Genomic DNA, 23,860 nt, shown 5'->3' with positions numbered 1-23,860 from the left:
TTGTTGTTTTTTAATTACCGTTAAATACGTTTTTTTGTCATAAAATCAACCTGTTGTTTAGCTGTATGAAAGATGTTCCGAGGAACTAGCGTCATTGATTCCTTCGGCACCGCTGCGTAGTCGGAAAACACGGTAAACGCGCGCCCGACATTTGTACATAAAAGACTTTCCACACGACATATCCAAATATGACATAGGCCCTTAGGTAAATTATTTTTTTCAGGGACAGGTGTGGAGTTAATTGTGATGAAGATTGCAGAACCTGTTGCTTCAAAAAATATGTCTACACATGACAAATTTTATTTGTACCTACATTGCCAGGTTTTCTAATCATGATTTCCGACCCCAGGGTGACTTACCGCTTTTCTACAGTGGTCGTAGCACTAGAAAACCTTCTGCTAAGAGCTCCGTTGCAACCGCTTTGTCTGTTACATTAATTATTGAGGAAGAAAACTTACCTTTTTAAGCTGTCGTACCCTTAAATTAAATATACCATTCCTAAGAGAAAGTCCAGTTATATTCAATTTTTCAATTAAGTCCTAAATCCTGTATCTAAATTTCGCCAATAAACAATTAGATAATGTTAATTAAGTGTTGATTTCAAGTGACCTACCAGGTAAGTATTGTACTGTATATTTTCTCCATACATAGTTGAGTAATAACATAGATCACTGTAGAAATGTATTATAAGTTTGTACAGCGCCCTTCAGGTGATTTTGCACAAAAACGGCGCTATACAAGTCATCCAATTATTATTATTATTATTATTATTAAGAGATTACAGCGGTATGTCCATATCTGCATTAGACATCGACGAGGGATAGTGAACAGAATGAAGCTTAGGGTCATGAATTCGGTGGGATTTGAAGTGTTTTGTCATCAGAGCTTATCAAAGTGCACTTCTGTGATAATACACTCCCAGCGAACGTGAGACGCTTAGATTAGCCTGACCCACCTGGCTCACCCAGTTGCAACCTCACACGTGGAATGACCCGCTTAGATAAGGTAACTAGGTAAGTAGGCAATTATTATAACAATATTGTTTATTGTGGTAGCTTTCAGTGACAATTATTTTTAAAATGTTTGTAGAACAAGGTTTCCTAACGAAGAGAGCAACATAATTTTAAGGGGAGAAAAATTCCAGACCCCATTTAACAGCGATGTCGGGTGAGTAACATGTTCGTTTGTAATATTTGCGAAGGCTTTTAGCGCACATGCACGAGTATCTACGTTTATAGTGTGCGGCTGCGAAGAACGGTCGTGGACTCTTTAGGATTCGCTGCAATAATAATGTGAGTGGTGATTTCGGATTACCCATATCGTGGCATTTGTCATAAATCACCTTAGAAACCCCTTATTCGATATGATCCATCTATGTATGCATAATGTACTTAACTAATTTGATTAAAATCAGGAAATCTCTACTGAGATGGGCGGCGAAGGATTCTATTGTAATGTACCATTTTATGAGATTAAATTGTCTGGCGATGAAGGGAACTATAGAAACTGTATCAAGAGAAATAATTGTCTGGTGATGAAGGGAACTATAGCAACCGTAAGAAGAGAAATAATTGTCTGGTGATGAAGGGAACTATATTAACCGTCTCATTAATTGTTTAGTGATGAAGGGAACTATATAAACCGTAAGAAGAGAAATAATTGTCTGGTGATGAAGGGAACTATAGAAACCGTATCAATAATTTTCTAGTGATGAAGGGAACTATAGAAACCGTAAGAAGAGAAATAATTGTCTGGTCATGAAGGGAACTATAGAAACCGTATCAAGAGAAATAATTGTCTGGTGATGAATGGAACCATAGAAACCGTACCAAGAGAAATAATTGTCTGGTGATGAAGGGAACTATATTAACCGTAAGAAGAGAAATAATTGTCTGGTGATGAAGGGAACTATAGAAACCGTATCAATAACGTGGTGGCGAGTCCAAAAAAGAACACAGCCGTTCTTCCCAGCCGCACACTATAAACATAGAGACATGTGCGCTAGAAGCCATTCTCGTGGCTTAGCCTATATCAGTATATCGCTTGCCATACATTACCATTGGTAGTGTACGGCGAGCGAAATGCTGAAATAGGCCAAGCCATGATGCGTATAGCGTAATGTGCCACCTACCTTATGTTTGTATATTTATAGTGATTATATCGTCACTGCCAACTAAAAATCTTTATCGCCCGTATGAATTTAATATTGATATTCACTGGGAGGGGTGAAAATGTCTTGTATCTTATCACCACACTGAGAGGACCTATACATAAAAGGATCAGTGTTACAACAAAAACAAACCGAAAATAAATCACTTTTAAGATTTTTCGTAGGCTATCATTAAAATCCAAGGTCGAACTACAAAAATATTTTGTACATAAAATATATACATGTATATTAATCTGATATATTTGAAAATTCAGACAATAAATAATGTCAACTTGACAGATGTAGGTACGAAATCTATATAAATAAAAAGTTAATGTTCGTTTGTTCAAAATCTCATATCTCCAAAAAATTCTTCACAGATTGCTTTGAAATTATGACACAACGTTGCATTCCTATGTGCGTGTTTTTATGACATATTATATATATATATATATATATTCTTTTAAACAGCGTCATCTGTTGGATGTAAGAGCAACATACGCTATTGTTTCTATTTATGCACAGACCGATGATTAAAGAAAATACCCTTAAGTCCTTATTCAATGGCACAGACAGACTGAGGCACAGCAACACGTGGCGGGGTACAGGTAGTATCAAAATAAGGAAAGAAAATTTGTATTTCTCAATGACAGATTCTCATTACTATTTAACAAAATGCCAGCCATAAATATTATTTTGACCATGGAACTGTATTAATTAGACAAACCTGCATTTCAACCGCCTTAATACAAATTATTATTCAATACCTACCTACTGCATTTTCTGTTACATAACGGGTCGACAAAATTGATTTTTGAGTCATGAGGTTGCGGTTTGGATGGCTTGAGTTGGTTTTGTTTAGATGTACTGCAAAATGCATTGAATCATGATTCACAACTTGAAAAAAAAAACGATTTATAAGAAAATAAATATATGTATATCTACATATTCTAGGTTACGAACATTGGTAAGAAAATAGGTCATATAAATACCTACTTTGAAACATTAATTAATACACAATTTACGAACACTTTAAACACGTAGAATAGTTGTCGTTTAATAGGTAGGCACTATAGGCAGGTAGTAGGAACTGTGCTAATAGTTGTCGTTTAGGTAGGCACTGTAGGCATGCAGTAGGATTTGTGCTAATAGTTGTCGTTTAATAGGTAGGCACTGTAGGCAGGTAGCAGGAACTTTGCTAATAGTTGGCGTTTAATAGGTAGGCACTATAGGCGGGTAGTAGGAACTGTGCTAATAGTAGTCGTTTAATAGGTAGGCACTGTAGGCAGGTAGTAGGAACTGTGCTAATTTAATCAACTACACACTTCAATACCGATAATCAATAATTGCTTCAAGTTTCAGCTCACAATTAATTAAACGTCAAAGCTATACCTACGTCAAAGACCTAACCTAATCTAACCATGAAAACCTTCTAGGATGATTTTTTAATCAAAATTCTAATTTTACTACCAAGTTTCAAATTTAAAAAAAAAAATTTAAAACATAAATTATAAACTAAACTCACACTTCTCAAATTGTACAGAATCCATTAAATTTCATAATTTTAACTCCCTCCAAACACGACGTCTAATTTTTGATCAAATCTTATTGTTTAAAATCCTAAATAATGGTCTGGACTCACCAGAACTTACCAATTTAATAAATCTTCATTTTCCGTCTAGATCAACCCGAAAATCTGATTTATTTTATTAACCCTCGTGTAGAACAAATATTCGAAAAAAATCCCCAATTCCTCGTATATGTGCACAATATAATACAAAATTTTACAGCATTGACATTTTTAGTAATAACCTAAAGAAATATCGATATGAAGTAATGCGTACGATCGATTATTAATATGAGAGTATGGAATGTATCGTGAGCATCTCCTATCCTCTTCCTATTTTCCTCTTCCTCTCCCTTTCCTTTAACCCAAAATTAATTTTAGATATTAAAAGTTCATTGGAAATGAACTTTAGCATAAAAAACTTTTGTGGCTTGACTTCAGTTAACTTGTATATTATGTAAAAGCTGTTTGTTTCCTACAAATAAATAAATATTGAAAATAAATAACACAGGGTCTTGTCTTATTATGTTTATTATTTTTTTATGTTAAACCGCACAAGTACCACTCCTCCCAATAGTCTGGAACCAGTGAACTATGGCATCCACAATTGGGTATGTTAAATAAATTTTTTGATTAGTTTTCATAAAATTCTCTATTTACTTTTTCATTAATATAATATCTTACTTTCGTAGTAAGCCGACGTATATTTAAAAAAATAATCAATTAATTTGTTCCATTACTGGTAAGTTAATTAAGTAGGTACATCATTATATAACGTAATAATAATATGTAACGATATGTCTTGAGCAGCACGCGCTTTAACCGCTTTACGATGTCAAACGCACGTAGAATGTTAATGATATGAGTTTTGTATCGGCCTTAAATCAGCAATTTAATGCCAATTGACTGTAACAAGCAGTTTGTTAATAATTAACCTATTGGGAGTGCAGACTACAGACTTCATCTCGGCCATTATTAGTGTCGAGAAAATTGTGATGTATCGAAGCTATCAACATTTGTAATGTCTTCATTAAAGTACTGTCCTCGATTTGCTCGATAAACAGAGTTATAGAAACTATTGCATTGTAATAAATATCAATATTATATGATAATAATAAAATAAACATAATAATATTCGACTACTAAACCTTTCAAGCCACAAAATGAAAACTTTACAGGAGACGACAAAAAAAATCTTGAAGTTTGTATGAAAGTGTTTATTTATTTTACAAAATTTAATATAAAAATCTAATGATTATGAGGGATTTGAGGATTGAATAATTTCAACCACAGTTTTCTTGAAATAACCATTGATGTATTATATTTTGATTAGACATGTAGCGAAAAAAACAGGTTCCACGTTTTTTACCTTCAACTTTATTACTAAACCTATCGAATCCGGTCTACGCGCAGCGCTCAGTGCGTTCTTAAGGTTAAGCTTAATTTGATTAACTATTTTGATTAATCTTTAAAACGAATTGGTGTACATTATGAATACCAAAAAATATGCGTTTTCCTATCGTTTCGCTTGAGTAGAATACAAATAAAAAAATAAATTACTCAATAAAAAATATAAATGTAAACTACTAAAAAAAACATTTTTTCACTAGAAATGTATGAAAGCGTAAAGGAAACAACTTTACAGACAAAATACAGTATTATAGCTAAGATTATGTGTGACAGTTTCACTTGATTAACTTTTTTGCTTTCTTATAAAAATATTTACTAAATAAATAAAAACCAGTTTTGTGCTTGAAATCGGACTTTTCTAGACTCCGTTTGCCAAGCGATTTTAATGCCTATTACTTACAATATAAGGTATACCAAGAATATAAACATTTTTGGCTTTTACCTTCCTCTTAAAGTGGAACACGTTTCGATGAGATATTAGTACGCAATAGTGCCTCTAATTATATAAATTTTTTGAAATAATAAAAAAAATATTCACATAAATTTAGTTTTTAGTATTAAAAATGCCTTAATTGGAAAAAAAATTACTTACCATGTTATAATTTTAAAACTTTACTATACGAAACCACTGAAAAGTAACATTCCCAAAAATGTGGCTTGTTAGGTTTTACCAAATCAAAGTCGCATATTAATTGTGTACAACAATTTCTCGAACATTTGAATCTTGAATGAGATTGTATGGAGGTAGAGTCTAATAGATAACTAATAGATTTTAGTAGGTGTATTTTTACTGTTACCATATACAAAATAAGAAGAGGTATATTCAAATAATGACATAAAACAATCGATAAACCTACAAACAACAGTAAATCGCGAGAGAGCGAGCTATTTACGGAACAATAATAAAAACCCACTGAAAAAATATATAATAACTGTATCTTTATCATTATTTTATTCCAATATTATTGGTTCCAAATTTATCCAATACAAAAAAACTCACAACATTCCGCAATTAATGTTTGGAAATTCAAATGTGTTTTTTTAATGATGAAAGACAGATTTTAAACTTCCGGTCATGAAAGCGTAAATGATAATATCAATTGGCAAGTATTAAGTAATCAATAAGTAAAGGTGGACAAACAATTCAATTTTAAACAAACGATATATTGTGTCTTGTCTTAATGCCTATTTGATTGTTAAATGTATATTTTAAAACTACAAAATACAGGTTAAAGATGACGTTGGGAGCTAGAAAAATGAGCGAAAAGCGAGCTACAAAATGCTTGGATTTGTTATTTAGAGTTATAGGAGAACATATGAAGCCCTTGTTAGCAAAATCCTAGAATATAGCTATCTTCTGAACAAAACTATATCCTAGAAATAGAAAAAAAGTACACAAGAGGTTTATACGTACTTTCCATTATTGTATCCATCCTTGTTCTAACAGGAAAGCTCAATTTCAACAAAAAATATTTTTATGTAAGCATTTTTTTTAAACTATACTGAATCCATCTATACTGAAAGTGGTTAACTTGTATGTGCCTAACAAAAATACTCGTGGGAGATCCCATGAACTTTTTATAAATTCAAATTCAAAAAAAATATTTACTGCACAAAAATATGGAGTACAAAGGGTATAGCTTATAGGTTACATCCTATTTCTTCCAGCTAACCCAACAAATACACATTATATTACATAACTCAACAATTACATGTTAACAAATGTATTTAAATTAAAAATAAACAACAGAGGTATTTATTTATGTAAGGTATTCATGTGAGGTGTAGTGACATTTGTTTAAAATAAATGTTTTTAGTGATGATTTAAAAGTATGTCGTTTATTTGTTTGATGCTACGTGGAAGGTTGTTATATACTTTAATGGCCATGTAGTGTGATCCTTTTTGAAAAATAGTTTTGTTTGCTTTTGGGATTAGTAAGTTTTCTGTGAACTTTGTAGCGTGTTTATGTGTTGAGAACTTGATGTGGTGAGTTTTTTGTGGGAACTTTTCGGGAGATGATCGAACTAACAGGCATAACTCCACTATATACAGGGTTTTCCAATAAGAGGTGTTGTTTTGAATAGCCCGTTATTTCCGTAGATGTTACTTTTTAAGCTGTCATTTTTTGACATTTGACAAGTAGAAACTACGCTATTAATAAAAATAGAACGATACACGCTTCAACAACGCATTAAAATTTACTTGAGTGAATCAAATGCAAATCATCTTGAGTGATGAGGCCCATTTCCACCTCGGTGGCTTCGTCAACAAGCGAAATTATCGCATCTGGGGCTCGGAAAACCCAAGAGTTATTGTTAAAAAGCCTCTCTATTCTCAACGTGTGACTGTTTGGTGCGGTTTATGGTCCGACCGAGTCATTGGACCTTACTTTTTCGAAAATGAGGCTGGAGCAACAGTTACGGTGAATGGATTGCGCTATCGAGAGATGATTAATGATTTTTAATGGCCGGAATTGGACGGTATTGATATGGACAACGTTTACTTTCAACAAGACGGTGCTACGTGCCACAGAAGCAACGAAACCATTGATCTTTTACGATTGAATATCAAAATAACACCTCTTATTGGAAAACCCTGTATATGTCCGTCACTGTCAGAAGTTTGAGATTTTAAAAAATTGGTCTACATGAATCCCGGCGATCAGAGTTTGTATTTTTTATACTTATACTGACTTCTGCCTCATCAGAAAGCGCCAATCGACGTCACTTACAGACAGTTCAGCAACTATTTTTTGACGTAAGTCACAAAGTAGTAAAACTGCCCCCTGACCTGTTATGCTTACATGTACCTCAAATTTGTAATCTTATCCGTAAAATATTAGTGCATAACCGTTTTATGGAGAACATGAGTAAATAAATAAATAAAACAACAAAAAAAGAACTGTGCAAATATCATGATTTTTTCAGTAAGGCATACGAGTATAAACAGATTTTGTTCTACGTAATAAGATTATCAATTTAGTATAAATAGCAGTTTGCCATGCACTACATGGAATGATTTTTTAAATATTATAGAGTCGTACAATTTCTTCTGGCTACCTGCCTAAGATTTTTAATCAGGTGTGCGTAATTAATTATGTATAAAATGGAGGAGTGTTTATCTATTTGATATCTTGTAAACACATTCACGTCCCAGACTCTGGTCTTTAGCGCATACAAATGGCGTACATTTACTCCAGAGATGTGGCAAGCGTTAAAAACAATGTTATCTAAGTCATAATAAAATGGCAAACGTCACGCTCGTTAAGCTGTCTGGTAAGTATTCTAGAACTGCACGAAGTCAAGTTGGCTGGACAAGTCTGTTCTAGACTTTCCTAATCGATTCGATTGGTTTCATGGAGTTGTGGGTAGCGGCGTTGCCCGCGGAATCGAAAATTGAAGGTTTTTACTATTGCTAATGGAGAGTAGACAGACTAGTGTCATTAATTATTTTTCAAAAATGTGGTTTGTGTAGAAATATTTCTTTAATAACTACTCATTTGGCGAATATGATGACATTATTACGTGGCTAATTCTATGAATATGTCTTGTTAATTCCATGACTAGCAAAGTGGTTATTTCGCGGAATTATGAATGATGAGATCTGAAAAGAACACAAGGCCGGTGGAAGTGTAATGTACAAAATTTAGAAAGGACAGTGAACAGATAACAGAGTTTCAGGAGATCAAATGATGTGCAAGTGGATCGAAAAATAAGTCGGGGAACGTCTGAGGTCCCAGGAAGTCATGGGATGATTGAGTTAATACATAATTCGTTCGGTTTGAGTCGGAATAACATAAGAGTAGGTAAGATGATGTTAGAACGTATGATTAAGTAAAAGTTCTATCAAATCTGCCTACCCCTAAGTGAAAATGGCGTGATGGTTAGATATCATAATATTTTTGCAATTGCTAATTTTAGATTAAAGTTTTATAAAGTATATAATGTCACGTTCTCTGTAAAGAAACCCTCGTTGGCTGCTGATGAATTAAATGCGTTTCTTCAACTTCTGTATGTGACTAGATTACAAAAGCATTTTACTTTTACTTCATGAGTTCACTATTTATAAATTACATATATTTTAAAGACTTGCGTTCAATCAGTTCAAAGAAATGGTTGCCGGTTTGACTCCCGCTTCCCGGGGGATCACGCAAATAAAGAATTACACAATTAAATTTATTGATTTAATTAATTCGTTTTGAAATAAATAAATACTTTTATGAAATCCCGGCCTGCGTGGGTTAATTTTCGTTGTTGCGATTAATTCATAACCTTTAAACATTAATATATTTTTGATGTTTTCATCAGATGTTATATCGGTATATTTGACAGAATACGAAAGTAATTAGACATTACAAAAGACAGGTCCGCTTCTGTTTGCTTTGAAGACAAGAGTCTAATAAAAACAACTCCATTCAGTTCATATACGAAGCTGTCTTAGCAGTGACAGGCTTTCTTTTGCAAGCCCAGGAATTACAAAATGGCTTTAAATGGAAAAGTCTGGCTTGAAAGAAAAATCGCACCGCCATTGAAAGGATGGAAACTTATATTATTAATGGCGTCTTGCGCAGAACGCCCCCAGCAAGAACTTCAATGCAAGACATGACACATTTTTAAAGGCAGCTTTGCAATGAGCATGTATAAAAACACGGGTTGATTATTTTTTCCATTCTTTTAGGGTGATGCAACACTATCTGATACCTAATGTGATGCTTCATGAGGAATGTCGTCGTTAACCTGCTCTATGACTAACGTTCACAAATGGTAAAACAAGACACATCGTTAAGGTAGGACTTTTATGTAACCAGTGACATTCAAAGTGGCCTGTGTTCTAGGATGTAAAAACTTTTGATAAAATGAAAATAGCGTTTGCAGGTGCACTATTAGTCAATTTAGAAACCAACCAATTTTTAGAATAATACTCAATCTTGGCATAGAAGACATGTAGATTTAGTTGTTCGAACAACTGCCCCGTCACGTTACCATCCAAACATCAAAGAGGCAGTTTGCCCCAATCAGAGTTTTGTCATTTGAATTATGTCCCTTAACCGTCGATTCTCGGTCTGGTGGCATTTGTTTAAATTTTGATGATTGTTTGATCAACGCTGATAAGATAACCCAATTTAAAGTTTGACAACACGAAGACGGCCAATACTTTGCGGTTAACGGAGACAGTTCATATCAAAAAATCTAAATATCGCTCAATGCGGATTCGCGAATACGTAAAATGTGACGGGAGTTCAAACACCTGGGTCTTAGACACAATCTTGGCATTGAAGACAACCACAGATGGAAAGTGTATCAGAAATTTGTATGCGTCAATACGCAAATCAGCAACGCTGGTGAAATGTTGTGGTCAATATTCAATCCAATATACCTACTTTCTACGTATGCATATGTATTTTAATCCCGATTTTAAATAACAGTTAAATTACCTCGAAGTGGTCGCTTACCTTACACTTTTAAACCGGTTCTGGGTTATTTCAGAGAGCCTAGATTCCTGTCTTAATTTGGTCCATTTGGTTTCCTTTTATGATTGCGAATAAGAATAGCTAGAATGCTGAACCAAGTGAACCATTTTACCTTAATAACAGTCCTTGTTCCGATGCTGGGTCATTATAATGCAGGCATGTGACGTGATACAGGGCACCGGTCGATAAGAAATAAGAACCAATTACTAAACATCAGTCGTCTCTCGTGTTATCTCGAGTTTTGAGGACAAGGCGGTGATAAATCGATGCAGATTATAGTTCGTGATGACTTCCTGTCATAGAAAAGCCGGACCATCACACTGGAGTTGAAAGACTGACATTGAGATTACCTGTAATTTAATGGCTGCAAATGCAAACTATGCGGCGCAGAAAGGAGACCAGAAAATTGCCGCCTTTACAAAATTACCAGCAAGTTGAAAACTTTTGTGAATTGTCTTCAACAAACTAATAAATATTTAAGTGCTCCTCAAGTCACGAATCGTTTATGAACTTCACAAATCTAGCTACTATTTATCTACATGAGACATTACTTTCTATGTTTTATTTAAGTATACCCGAGTCGTAGTATCTATATAGTTCTTTGAAACATTCGAAAGTACGCCGGTAAAGATTGTTGTAATTTAAAAAATATTTTTATCAGCACTAAATAGTATGGTGAATAAACTATAATATCTGTGTTTAATGAAGCAAGAAATTCTGTTGGTATGTTATACCAGTCATTTACGTCATTGTTTAAGGATGATTATGCACCATGAGCACTGAGTGGTGGGCACTGTAAGCAGGCACCAAGTGTAATGCATTTTGCTCACGTAGTCCGAGGAATTCTCGCGCTGAGTAACCCCAGAATTGTTCAGCAAGGATCTTATCACCATTGGATCTAGGAGTCACAGCCAAGAATAAGAAAGTGCATGACATTACCCGGAATTGGCAGATTTCGTCTGTTTGTTTTCTTTCGGCGCATATTGTTGAATTTCAATCCTCGAGCGTGGGATGACCATTGTGTCGGGTATTTTATCAAATATTTTATTTGTAAGAAACACACAGCTTTTTTATACAAAAACAAATATAAACATAGAACGTTCAACAAATGATAATGTTGGTTTATTTTACATTAAACTCACATGAAAGAGGATGTTAAGATGGGGATATGAGATGCTCTCGACCTGTGATCGTACACATTACTTCAGTTCGATATTTCTGAAGCTTATTTATTGTTAAGAATTTCGTAATAGGTAGGTTAGTTTTGCATGGACACACATATATGTATGAACCAATTTCAATCTTATTATTTATCGATTCATATGAATGACTAAACATATTTTAAGCTTCGCACTGAATTCTGTAATTTATTAAAGGAACGTTTTTCTTTCCATATTTTGCTTTCAAATTCTAAAGGATTTCGTTTCTTTGTAATTTGCTAAAAATTCGTGTACGGTCCAAACTTTGAAGACGTGGGAGTAAAATACCCGTGAATAGCATTGATAGCCTTGGGCGAAGCGCTGCGCTGTAATATAAACATGAATTTCCTACCTGCGCCAAACAAATGCCGTCATAAAACGATAATAATGTGGCATAATAATTATTTATTAACTAAGAAATGTTTATGGAACACTAATGCTGGAAAATTACCATAGACGCTTCTGTGCGTAAGCCAGAGCTGAGGAAATGATCTGCTGATAATCATATTATTATAAGACATGACATGCATCACGGCAGAACACATAAAAGCCAGGAAGATAAATTGTGTGGTTTTACTTTGTGATATTTCTGTGTAACGATTGTGATGAGTTTGAAGCACACAATGCTCGTGTTTATTAAACATTCACAGGTTATTTATACCAATAGAGGATATCAAAGGAATTCGTTTGAATATCCATTGTTGTATCGCTTTTCAGAATTGAACATAATAGAAGTCAAGTAACGGCGCCATTGAGACATCTCAGGCTACAATCCGATTTCACGGCGCGGGCAGCCGTGGGCCGTGGGCAGACAAGGAGGCTTTTCTGACTTTTCACAATTTAAAAACAAACAGTATACACCGCATTCAGCCGTTTAAGTGTAATTGTAATAAATTGAGATCCGCGATAAAGCTCAGGCCCTTACTGCTATAAATGCGTGGAAGAAACGAACCCGCAATTTTTTTAATAAAGGCAATTCCGTAAAATTGCGAGGGATGTTTTCGCGCCAAGGTTGCGTCGATTAATTCACAAAGGGCCATAGATTCTGCCGTATAGAAAGATATGCGCAGGCCACAGATTATAGGCTGTATAAAAAGCTACGTACATGATTCACCATATTTTATCGGTCGTATAAACGGTTATGTGCAAAAGCATTCTGCTGGGTAAAGGATGGATAGAGAGGGGGCGTGATAGAGGCGTGTTCTGATGGCGACAATTATGCGACATAACTTCGTTTTATTGCCACTTATCAGTCCAACATGGAGAGGTATGGCCTCTATGGGTAGTCATGAAGCTTTTCATCATGCCGAAATAGTAGTAATTATTATCGAAACTACTGTTTAGTCGATCAGGTAAACCGCGAATTTATTGCAGAGTGGACCATCGATTAAGTAACTAAGCAAAGCAATCCAAGATGCACCATTATTGATTACTGCAGATATTCTAAGAATTTCAATTATTCCAAGATATTATTGTAAAACTGGTTTTCGTTCACAATTAATTCACAAAATATTCTGTTTGCTCAATCCGATACCTGGTATTCTTAACGAAGCAGGCATCGATATGATGGAATATAATATTTCGCAAAAAAAACTTAGCCTTGCATGTTATTTTTAACGATTTACACGTAGGTTATAAATGTTTTTTGCAGTGTAGGTATTGCAAAAGCAAAATCATAATCAACGAATAAAACAACCTATCTTCGACTAGATACTAATTAGGTACTTCAGTACTTCTGCCGAAACGTATTATTATTTTCCAATTTTTGCGTTCGTTCATAATGGAGCAATCATTACACTTCATTTTAATAAGCAATAACCGTTTATTTCCTCTACATTATCTTCAGCAAAAAATATAATAGATTCGATCAATAAAATTTGAAACGTCATTCTCGCTTTAAATCTATTTTATTATCCACATTGCAAAAATCTAGAAAACGACATTCTGTATTGAATTTTATGTGTGGTTTAACCTATTTTTTTTAATGTGAAACCACACAAGAGTCCCAATTGCTCCCAACCGTCTGAAGCCAGTGAGACGATGACAACCCAAATCGGGGTATATTGTGAGGCTGAAGGTGGAGGGGAGGGAAAGGATATGGGAAAGAGGAAGGTGGGTGAATACACTCAAGCGAAACGATAGGAAAAGCTTTAATTTATACGCATATAAGCTTTTTTTGTATTCTGACTATTCTGAGTGCTAACCGATTCGTAGTAAAGCAGTGATTTCACGTTATTCTATATTTATATATTTTGACATTATTCGTTGGCTGTCGTCAGGGCATTCTTCACCCCGGAACTGTTCTAGTAACATTCAGATACGTTTCGAAACCACAAGGCGTGGAGTCTTCCTCTACAAGGTCTTACAACGATCCCCCGAAAAAATGTTTGTTTGTATGTCGCCTACAGACTCAAGAACTATTGGAACGGTTTCGTTGAAGATAATTTTTAGATAGAGGTTTGAATTGTAGAAGAAGTCAGTGACGCTCGGGAAGACGTCACATGATCTCTGCACTCGAATGAGATACGGAGTCGAATGAAAGTCGATATAATGTAGTTTTTTAATAGTAACAATGTGATATATTTAGTAAGGAATGGTAGAAATAGTCTAGATAGAGGAAGACTTAACCCAAGGCTGCCCAACCCCAGGCCCGCGGGCCACAATGTGGCCCGCGAACGAATTATAAGTGGCCCGCGTGAACCATTTTCAAAAAACCCGCCAATTTGAAAAAGTGTCGCGGGCCCGCGGTAAAACAAACATACACACATAAAACAAACACACGTGATGTTTTTGGGTGCGCGGAATTTTTTTTCTCTGCGAAGTTCCGTAACAACCCCCCCCCCCATGGATTTCAAATATTTTGTGGGGAGCACTCATTTTGAATTTTTTTGTGGGGAATTATAATTACGTTTTATAGAAATTCTCTAACACCCCCCCCCCCCATGGAAATAGGAACCGTCAGGTATTCAGTGGCCCGCCAGTGATTCAAAATCGTCAATTTGGCCCAACTGTTAAAAAGGTTGGGCAGCCTTGACTTAACCCATCGATAAAATGAAGTATTTTAGTAGACCAATGTGGTATAATGTGAATGTTGGAATGGTGGAACTCGGGTACGCCCGAGGAAGACATGGCACGATTAAGTGAAATAAAAACTTCTTTAAAATAATATTATCTTCACCTGAAAAATAAACCAAGTTTTCAGGTAAACTAGAATTCATAACCTCAAAACTTTCCTCAAAACCATTCAACGCCGGGTACATGTCAGCTAGTGATTGAAAATCAGCTGCATTCCGGTTCAACATTGTCAACTCAAATATTATGATGAGTAAGAAGTTAATAATCTATTGACAAATATTGTTATTATTTATACTTATATCAACAAGATTTGGAATTTTTTCTAGTATTGTCAATTTATACGTTCTTTTGTTCATAAATAATATTATGTTTCTAACATATATTAAAAAAGAATTTCAAGTTTCTTGTGCATTATTAAATTTAATATATAGGAAACAATGAAAACCGCGACAGTAGACGATACAGGCAATAACCTGGCTTCAACCTATTTGAATCGTGCATTGTCTTAACACTTTTTGTTCTTAATGCGGTTGTGTTTCTACCTGGCTTGATGATAATGACACACTTCCGCGGAACAACGAAAGTGTACCATAGACGACTTAACGCGCTTCATCACAATCACCAAGAGAAGATCGTCAACACTTGAACACGTGAACAAAGAATCATCATCATACACACGAAGACCAACAAATAAACAAGATCATTGCCATATCCAATTATTTTACGTGTGAACTTATCAGGGCCGCCTCTAGGGTTACTGAAAATGCCGCTTGTTAGAAATAGGAAACACCCTATAATATTAATAATACCTCCAACTTCGGACGTTTCCCATACATTCTGATGGCAACATGCAACACTAGCGTCTCCTAGCGGCATGAGTTATGCGCCTTGATTTTCTTTCATACATTCTTCTTTCTTTTCTCATTCTATTTTACGTTAATAAATTATAAAACGACTACATACGACCTTACTGATTTTTTATCGTACATTAAAAAAATTAAAGTGGATTTTAACTTATTTGATTTTATTTATATATTTGATATTTTAGATAGGTAATAAAATACTATAGTAATAAACAAATATAATTGTTAGAAATTTCATCAAAAACTTTCAACATATATAATAGTATTAATGTATTAAAAAAACATTTAATATTTCAACATATTTAATTTATTCGATAATTCAAAACACATACTAAATTCTGCTTTTCCTCCTTCATTTAATCCGGGCCTCTTCACGACCCGCATTGATAAATTCTTTCCTACAGCCCCTACCTTAACCCGCCTCACAGCTCCCCTGCCTTTACACTGTATAGACAGGGGCGCAACGGGAACGAGGTGTCACATAAAAATATATGTTTTGTGACACCTTAACATTGAAGATGATTTATAACTTTAACATTGACGATGATTTATAACTTCAACTTGAACACAGAATGCTTGAACATGGAACTAACACAGCTTTACTGAATTAACATTAACATAAAAAAATTATAATTACATTTTCAAGGTGTTCCATGTTTTACGTAACCATAAAAATTTTCTTTGACAGGATTTAACAAAATCATTTTACCAACTATCTGTCAACGTTTTTTTTTGGCTTCTTGACAAACGAATTGTAAGTGTTTTTATTGTCTTTTCGTAAACTGAACCACGGAACCTACTTTTTGAAACATATAAATATATGTGTATATATTTTTATCATTGTTGATCAAAATACAAATTAGAAAGCGCAAAACACCGCCACTAAGTACTAAATAAATTCAATTTGCCGGCGCTGAAAGGAATGTCAAAGTCAACATGCTACACTAGCTCCCTCTAGCGGCAAGAGTTGTTGATATTGCCATCATTTCACTGAAGTTGGACATATTGAAATAGTATTCAGATTTAAAAAAAAAACGTTAATAATACCAAATTTACTTTCTAAAGCTTAACGCTTCTATTATGATATTAATTACGGGAACCATATTAATAATAGAATAAAGAAAACCCACACGGAAAAGAAAATTGATTTGGGTACCACTGAGAAGACCGGCAACATTCTCTTTTTTTCTTTTCTTTTCTCGATCTCATTTATTTTTATTTCTGAATGATTCATAATATTTTTAAAATATATAGTTATCTACCTACTAAATATTTGTTAAATGAAACTAAATAGAAGCCAATAAAACATATTGTGTACCTTCCAAAGCAATAATCATGGATTTCTATACCTACATGACCAAACCTACAAAATATCTTCTTTTTATTATTAGAGTTCAGCACAAGGCCTCCAACTGCTCCCATCCACCTGGTACCGATGTTCTGAGGCTGAAGGCACCGGGTGGGCGAAGAAGATGGGGAATAGGAAAGTGGGGGTAGTACCAGGCTATTCAGATCTGGTCACCAAATATTTCAAGCAAACGTTTCTATTCTGAATGGTAGTATTTCACCGGGATTATACTGAGAGTATCTACCACTCTGCAATGTGCTGCAAATATGCTGGGTGTTATGTTTAATTAATAAATGGTGAAATGACAAATCGATGAAATCACATTTACTTGCGCATGCTGGGATTTGAATCCGCGACCTTCAGGTTCGTAGCTAATGATCGTAACCACTTAACCATGGATTGTATATTTGGTCATGTGCCTATGAACATGTAAGATTCAGTCAAAGAAAATGTAAATGTCTCCGGACCAAAATTTTGTCTACATTTTTGTGATGTCAGGAATCATTGGTTCAAATCACAAGTCAAGTACATCCCTTAACACCCTGTATACACAATGGATACAATATAATGAATAAGTTGATACCTGTATGTGCGTCGAGGATAATTTGAAATACATTTGTGCACACATTATGGCCCAGTCAACGTTAGATTCTAACAAGGCAGTGCGTCTGTTCTAAGAAACTAATATATACATACAGGGTGTATCGGCACGTACCCGACAAACTTTAACCAGCTGTTCCTTAGCACATTTGGAGTAAAAAATGTTATGGGCACTTTGCTGTCCGGTAACATTTTTTTTCAATTAAAAACAAAAAATTATAAAAAAATCCACACTCCGTCACTGTCATTGGCATTGTTTCTCGTGTTCAACAGCTGTTATTAGCAAATGTGTCAAAAAGCATCTTCGCTCTTTCATAAACACTAAATAATAATAGTTAAAAATGAGACGAATGGTGCCATACCATTTCGTTGTGATTGTAAAAACGCGCCAATGTAGGTACGTACGTACATTATTCAATGAAACTCGAATAAAATATTGCCGGATGGGTTTTCAAACTTTGACAAAGGATAAAACAGTGGTGACATGTGATGAAAATATGAATGAAAATTTTTTTATTTAAAAAATGTTACCGGACAGCAAAGTGCCCATAACATTTTTTACTCCAAATGTGCTAAGGAATAGCTGGTTAAAGTTTGTCGGGTACGTGCCGATACACCCTGTATAGTAGCCGCCCCCTGTGTCAGCCGCCTGTGTGCACCGCACAACATTGTAACAACAACATTAGGACGCGGCGCCTCTGACTTTTATCAAATAATACATTCTCTTATTAAGTTAACATGTTGTTAAATAAATTTATGAACAAATACCTCAAATCTTGACCTTTCTAAACGGACAAATTATTATTAACACGACCCGTGTTCGATACGGATAATGCTCATGTTAGTTCTACGTTTCAGGGACGTATGAATTTTATGTTAATCGTAATGATTGCACGCGAGCGTTATACCGACGATCTAAAATATTTCCGTAATGTAAAACAATTAATTTGATATTTTTCGGCAAAGGTTAAGCGATTATTAGCATTATACATTATCATCATGTTGCAGGTTTCATAGCGGAGATTGTACATAACGTACAACATCATTTATAGTGCTACATAATGTTATTACTTAAACATGTGCAGTGTTAATTTCTGACAAGCGATCGAATTACATAATATAAGATATAATAATTAAGTTTAATTTAGTACGCGATCGCTTGAATTTACTATTATTTTTTTTTATAAAAGCGTTGATACGATGTCATTATTTTGATAATTAAATTGATAGTCAGATTTTTCATGTTTCTAAAATATTTTTGTTAAATCGTGGATTGCGAATTAAAGCGATGCCATACGTAGTAATGCAAAATCATGTGTTTTTGGTTTGAAAATTTGGTCGCCTAGAAATGTTTCTGATGCTTTAATTAAATACTGCGAGTAGAATACATCCTGGCCTTTGAAATAATCGAATATTTTTTAGATAAATCTTTTTATAAGCCCAGAAAAAAATAATGTATAAGGCCTATGAAAACTGCTTTAAGTTCAAAATCTCCTACTTACGAAGCCATTTTCGGTTATGATTTTCTTGTATAATGTGGCAAATTAAGTTATTTATAAAATTATCGAAAAAAAATTAAATATTTATGCCTGAACATCCACAAAATAAAATAAAAGGCACTTTTTGGCCATGTTTTTTTCTTGCATAAATCAAAACAGGTGGATGGTGTTAAGCGGGAATTTAAACCTTATCGCTTTCTACGTAAGGGTTGTTATTGATAGCGGCTCAATTTAAAATACTACACGACGTAGTGCATCGCCTTAAGAGTTATCATTATGTCTTATTTGGTTCGTATGTGTATAATAAGGACGTTAGATATAATACAGTTGGAACGTAAGAGTTAATTTATTATTCAATGGGATCTTAAATCAAATGAATTGAATATTCCAAATTGGATCACTACAACTTGTATAAAAAATTATATAAAAAAATTAGAGGTTAGCAGATTGAGCGTGCCCATTTATCAGCAACCTGGCATTTGTCAACGAAGATTTATCTCCGTAACGAAATTAATGTGATGCCTAACTATAGTATCATACTCGTGTCCTAGAATGGAATTTCATTACAACCAAGAACGATAATAATTATTTAACTGGAAAGGATACATTACAATGATGCAAGCTCCTACGAAGAGACTTATTAATCTTAAGGCGAAGCTTAATGCCAAATCACTATTTTGATTAATCTTTATAACGAATTGGTGTACATTATGAATACCAAAAATATGCTTTAGATAAATTGAAGGTTTTCCTTTCGCTTCGCTTGAGTAGAATACAAATAAATAAATAAATTACTCAATAAAAAATATAAATGGAAACTACTAAACAAAATATTTTTTCAATAGTAATGTATAAACGCATAAAGATAAAAAACTTTTTAAAAATACAGTATTATAGCAAAGATTATCTATGACAGTTTCACTTGATTAACTTCTTGCTTTCTTTGAAAATTATTTACAAAGTAAATAAAAATCAGTTTTATGCTTGAAATCGAACGTTTTTAGACTCCGTTTGTCAAGCGATTTTAATGCCTATTACCTGCAATATAAGGTATACCAAGAATATACACATTTTTGGCTTGTAGCTTCTTCTTAAGGATCTCATAAACTGCCTGCCAACTTTATCTCTGTCCTCGTCCAAACGAAATTGATTCCCCACATCTGAATGCCTGTCCATGGGTGTAGTTTTTTAGACATAAAAATATCCTTTACTCCTTTGGACTTTCATTTTTCTTCTTTCGTAACAAAATTCAGCACGTAGCTGTTTCTGTCCTCCGTGCTATGGTCTCTAAGCACATATTTGGTCCATGGCGTCTTTATGGAATTAATAACTTTACGGAATTTCATTAAAACCAAGAACGATAATAATTATTTAACTGGAAAGGATACATTACAATGATGCAAGCTCCTACGAAAAGACTTATTCATTTTAAGGATATCATAAACTGCCTGCCAAACATATATCTCTCCTCGTCCAAACGAAATTGATTCCCTACATCTTGAATGCCTGTTCATGGATGTATGTTTTTTAGACACAAAAATCTCCTTCACCCCTTTGGACTTTCATTTGTCTTCTTTCATAACAAAATTCAGCACGCAGCTTTTTTTGGTCTCATTGCTATTTTCGTATGTTCTCTAAGCACATGTTTGGTCCATGGCGTCTTTATCGGTGTTAAAATCCTTAACAAATTTCAAAAAGTTTCAGTCTTGTTCAATGGGCTTACTTTCAGTCTCAAATTTTTAAACAAATAAAGGAACGTTGAAAATATTGTAGCACCGATTAAATGCTCCACCTGCTGTTTGCACAAGTGCTTAGGTAAACATTTTGGTAAAAGTTTTGACCCATATCTCGATATTAGGATCATCTTGATAGATCTCGTTTAACCATGCACCCAAGCGTCAATAGGTACTTAATGACCAGTTATTGCTTCATATCATAAAAAACTTAATTTAAACAGTAATCCTCTTTGATTTCATCAAATATTGAGACTAATGCGATATGCAACATTACAGTATATTTATACATCATTGACGGACGCGCCGCTGCAAAATATCAAGAAAGATTAAGGGTGATTGATACCTAATAGAAATTACTCAATTACAACATGTTGTAGAGTTAGCACTGTACTATTACAGGTAGGTGCATGCAATAAATGAAGCGAGATATTGCTGCAATTTAGCTGTAAATCTGCAATCGACCCAGTTATACGGTGGTTCACTGATCAGATCTGTGCCGTGGCTCGATTCCCGCCTTGGTGTAAACGTATAAAGCGTAGTGGGAATAATTACAAATGTGCGTTAAATACAAATACAGTACCACTTTTTGTTACGTTTTTTTACTACAATATGTTGCGGTTGTGAAATCTTTCCGGATAAGAAAGTACGACAAGTGAAACAAGCAACAAAATCTCTTAATTATTGAAAATATTATCCATAATTATCAATGAAAATATTAAAAAAGATACGGTTGTGACTGTCTATGCTGGGACTAGAGGTTCAAGTTCGAGTCTAAGACGCGACCATATATTGTTTTATAGCTTCTTTGAGAATCTTTATGGATATTTCGTTCAATAATTAATATTACAATAAATTAATTAATTCTAATTTTAATAAAATGTCCGCTTGAATCGCATATTTAAAATTGTAGACAACCTCTAAATGAACACAGTGAAAGAAAAAATAAAAGTGGTCGTAATACTAGTACAGGATTTAGAACACATAGACACAAGATACGAACTGCAAGTTTTTGTGAGACTGTATTGATATGCTCACAATTGTGTGGTGCAACCTAACCTAACCGAACCTAACCTAACCGAACCGAACCTAACCTAACAGAACCTAACCTAACCTAACCTAACCTAACCTAACCGAACCGAACCGAACCGAACCTAACCTAACCTAACCTAACCTAACCTAACCTAACCTAACCTAACCGAACCTAACCTAACCTAACCGAACCCAAAAGCGTTCCTATCTATTTTATTACACCATTTGACTGATCTCACGTATGCTATGTTGGGTTAGGTTAGGTTCGATTAGCATGGGCATACTGCATACATAAATACAGCTATGCCAAACCATTGTATTGTATTTTGCGTCTGTCTAACGGTCTTATACTCAGAAATTGTTTAGAATATGTGAGATAATCAATTGACTAGAATGACCATCGCTAGATAATAAGTGGGAGGATTAATACAATTCAAAGGACTTACTTTGTGTGTTTGTGTGTGTGTAATAGTCATTGAATTCGATAAATAAAAGTATTTACGATTCCAAAAAAGCTCGGCTGGGAAACATAAACAATGAACCCATTCAGATAATTTAAATTAGTGGTTAACCTTAAAGCTATCGTGTGGGTTGATCAAAACACAAATTGCTCAAGTTTAATTGATGAACTCATCCAAAGATTTGGTTTAAAACCTAAGCGTAATCAAGCGTTAATATCATTCATATTATATTTAATGAATAAATATATGATCACTTTTGATTTTGAAAGGATAGCGAGTGCCTACGCAATTATCCGATAAAATTGAATGTGATACAGAGAGTAAAAATGAATTAAAGGATGTTGAATAGTATCGTTTTTGGACAATAAAATCAAATGATTTGTCCATAGTTAGAATATAACTATCGCGATATTAACTTAGTCAAAGAGATCAATGGAAAGACGGATGCTGTATATATCGCTGATGGACTATAAGACTCTAAGTTGATGATTGTCCAAAGTTAGAATGCAATTATCCAGATTTATAAATTAAATGTGACACAGAAAGCAATGATTAGACGGATGCTGAATGTGTCATTGCTGGACTTGCTGGGCAAGCAAATGGATTGTCCACGGTTAGAACCAGATATTAACTAAAGGTGACACAGAGAGCAATGATTAGACGGATGCTGAATGTGTCATTGCTGGACTTGCTGGGCAAGCAAATGGATTGTCCACGGTTAGAGTTAGAACCAGATATTAACTAAAGGTGACACAGAGAGCAATGATTAGACGGATGCTGAATGTGTTATTGCTGGACTTGCTGGGCAAGCAAATGGATTGTCCACGGTTAGAACCAGATATTAACTAAAGGTGACACAGAGAGCAATGATTAGACGGATGCTGAATGTGTTATTGCTGGAATTGCTGGGCAAGCAAATGGATTGTCCACGGTTAGAACCAGATATTAACTAAAGGTGACACAGAGAGCAATGATTAGACGGATGCTGAATGTGTCATTGCTGGACTTGCTGGACAAGCAAATGGATTGTCCACGGTTAGAACCAGATATTAACTAAAGGTGACACAGAGAGCAATGATTAGACGGACACTGAATGTGTTATTGCTGGACTTGCTGGGCAAGCAAATGGATTGTCCACGGTTAGAACCAGATATTAACTAAAGGTGGCACAGAGAGCAATGATTAGACGGGTGCTGAATGTGTTATTGCCGGACTTGCTGGGCAAGTAAATGGATTGTCCACGGTTAGAACCAGATATTAACTAAAGGTGACACAGAGAGCGACGGAAAGAAGGATGATCAATATAAAGGGTTTTCAAATAAGAGGTGTTATTTTGATATTCAATCGTAAAAGATCAATGGTTTCATTGCTTGTGTGGCACGTAGCGCCGTCTTGTTGAAAGTAAACGTTGTCCAGATCAATACCATCCAATTCCGGCCATAAAAAATCATTA

The 23,860-nt window shown here is 34.5% G+C and overlaps 1 protein-coding gene across 6 annotated transcripts in view; it reads right to left on the bottom strand.

The window, feature by feature from the left end:
* Positions 1 to 23,860, bottom strand: part of Prosap (SH3 and multiple ankyrin repeat domains prosap) — a 254,059-nt gene that overhangs the window by 200,712 nt on the left and 29,487 nt on the right. The window lies entirely within an intron of this gene.

This window comes from Hesperophylax consimilis, chromosome 5 (assembly GCF_061612785.1).
Source record: "Hesperophylax consimilis isolate HC1 chromosome 5, BYU_Hcon_1.0, whole genome shotgun sequence".
NCBI classification, from domain to species: Eukaryota; Metazoa; Arthropoda; class Insecta; order Trichoptera; family Limnephilidae; genus Hesperophylax; species Hesperophylax consimilis.
The sequence above is the reverse complement of the archived record's forward strand: the minus strand, read 5'-3'. Positions and strand labels throughout refer to the sequence as shown.